The 2239-nt window shown below is 43.2% G+C and overlaps 1 pseudogene; it reads left to right on the top strand.

Annotated features, from left to right (window-relative positions):
• Positions 1 to 1632: 1632 nt before the first annotated feature.
• Positions 1633 to 1750, top strand: LOC126428606 (5S ribosomal RNA; annotated as a pseudogene).
• The last annotated feature ends 489 nt before the right edge of the window (positions 1751 to 2239 follow it).

Below are 2239 nucleotides of genomic sequence, written 5' to 3'. Positions count from 1 at the left end.
CGCATCCAGAAAGCATTTGTTCGCAGCCCACGAAAATCGACTCGCAGAGCTAGCAGAAAGCTGCAAATTCCACAATCAACTGTATGGAGAGTCCTACGAAAAAGGTTAGTTATGAAACATTATCGTCTGAAATTGGTTCAAGCACTGTCTGCAGCTGATAAGATTAAAAGAATCGATTTCTGTGATTTTATCCTTGCTCAAATGGAAACAGATGAATCCTTCGTTTCAAAGATTGTGCTTAGTGATGAAGCAACTTTCCATACTAACGGGAAAGTCAACCGTCGCAATGTCTGTATATGGGGCACTGAGAATCCGCGGGAAACAACTCAGTATGAACGTGACTCGCCTAAGGTGAACGATTTCTGTGCCATTTCAGCCAATAAAGTTTTTCGTCCCTTTTTCTTCGAAGGTGCTACTGTAACTGGACTACAGTATCTAGAGCTGTTAGAGAATTGGCTGTTCCCTCAGCTCGAACAAGAAGCACAACAATTCATATTTCAGCAGGATGGAGCGCCACCACATTGGCACTTATCTGTCCGTAACTACCTGAACGTCAACTACCCGAGGCGATGGATCGGCCGCCAGGCAGCCCGTGACAGAGCACTTCATCACTGGCCTCCAAGAAGCCCTGATCTTACCCCCTGCGATTTTTTCTTATGGGGGTATGTTAAGGATATGGTGTTTCGGCCACCTCTCCCAGCCACCATTGATGATTTGAAACGAGAAATAACAGCAGCTATCCAAACTGTTACGCCTGATATGCTACAGAGAGTGTGGAACGAGTTGAAGTATCGGGTTGATATTGCTCGAGTGTCTGGAGGGGGCCATATTGAACATCTCTGAACTTGTTTTTGAGTGAAAAAAAACCTTCTTAAATACTCTTTGTAATGATGTATAACAGAAGGTTATATTATGTTTCTTTCATTAAATACACATTTTTAAAGTTGTGGTATTCTTTTTGAATCACCCTGTAGAATACTACTGTCTATGTTTTACGTAATCAAGCTGGAAGAAATTTTTATGTGCGAATTATTTTTACACAGGATGCAAGTTTGGTGCATTTATTTAAGAAGCACCATAAAAGGAATTTGTTCACACTGATTATAAGCTAACTATTAACGGTATGAGAGCATGGTCTACCGCGTGACTAGTTCGAAAGGCATCTTATAGACGACTGTCGACTATGCTGCGCAGTCTCTAACTCGAGCGTACAATCGGTGTAGTTCGTATAAGATCGTAAATTCTCGGTTATGCCAAAGTTCTTCATTTATCTATTAATATCAACGTTACTGGAATTTTAAAATTTTAAAATTACTGAAAGATAGTATTTATTATACATAGAGTGCTCCTAATGTCTGAGTGGCGAAAGGTAAATTTTGTTAACAATTACTTGCATCACGTCAGAATTAATTTATTTTCCCTGCGGATCTCTTTGCTGTGCGATTTCTGCATCAGGACCTCGTCCCACTATCTCCGAAATCGCCAAATGGCTAACAGCCTCTGTTAGCCAGCGTAGGAACCTACCGCTCGCTCCTTACTCCGTATCTACTGCACCACTGATAAAATTCAGTTTACGTGTGTGAAATAGCAAAACTGGAAATCAAGTAAAATGCCCTATTATCTGCAAATAAGGGCAACGGCCTTGCCGCAGTGGTTACACCGGTTCCCGTGAGATCACCGAAGTTAAGCGCTGTCGGGAGTGGTCAGCACTTGGATGGGTGATCATCGGGGCCGCCATGCGCTGTTGCCATTTTTTGGGGTGCACTCAGCCTCATGGTGCCAATTGAGGTGCTATTCGATCAAATAGTAGCGGCTTCGGTCAAGAATACCATCATAACGACCTGGAGAGCGGTGCGCTGACCCCACGACCCTCCTATCTACATCCTTCACTGAGGACGACACGGCGGTCGGATGGTCCCGGTAGGCCACTCGTGGCCTGAAGACAGAGTGTTTACTTTTTATCTGCAAATAAGGGATACCTTACAAGCTTTTATGTAACGCGGAATTGACCACCAGATATCACGAAAGACAGACCCGCCAGTGTAAAATAAGGTGGGGAATACAGTGTTGTCAATACAGATGTAGTAACAGCAGAGTAGATTTGTCAAGGTAGCTCAGTGACTTCAAACGTGGAATAGTCCTTGAATATTACTTGAGTAGCGGATCCAGCAGGAACATTTCAATCCATCAAAAGCTGCCCAAATCGACTGTTTGTGAAGTGACTGTAAAGTGGAAACGT

This window comes from Schistocerca serialis, chromosome 12, assembly GCF_023864345.2.
Source record: "Schistocerca serialis cubense isolate TAMUIC-IGC-003099 chromosome 12, iqSchSeri2.2, whole genome shotgun sequence".
Taxonomy (NCBI): domain Eukaryota; kingdom Metazoa; phylum Arthropoda; class Insecta; order Orthoptera; family Acrididae; genus Schistocerca; species Schistocerca serialis.
Note: the sequence above shows the minus strand (reverse complement) of the source record. Positions and strands in the feature narration are given on the sequence as shown.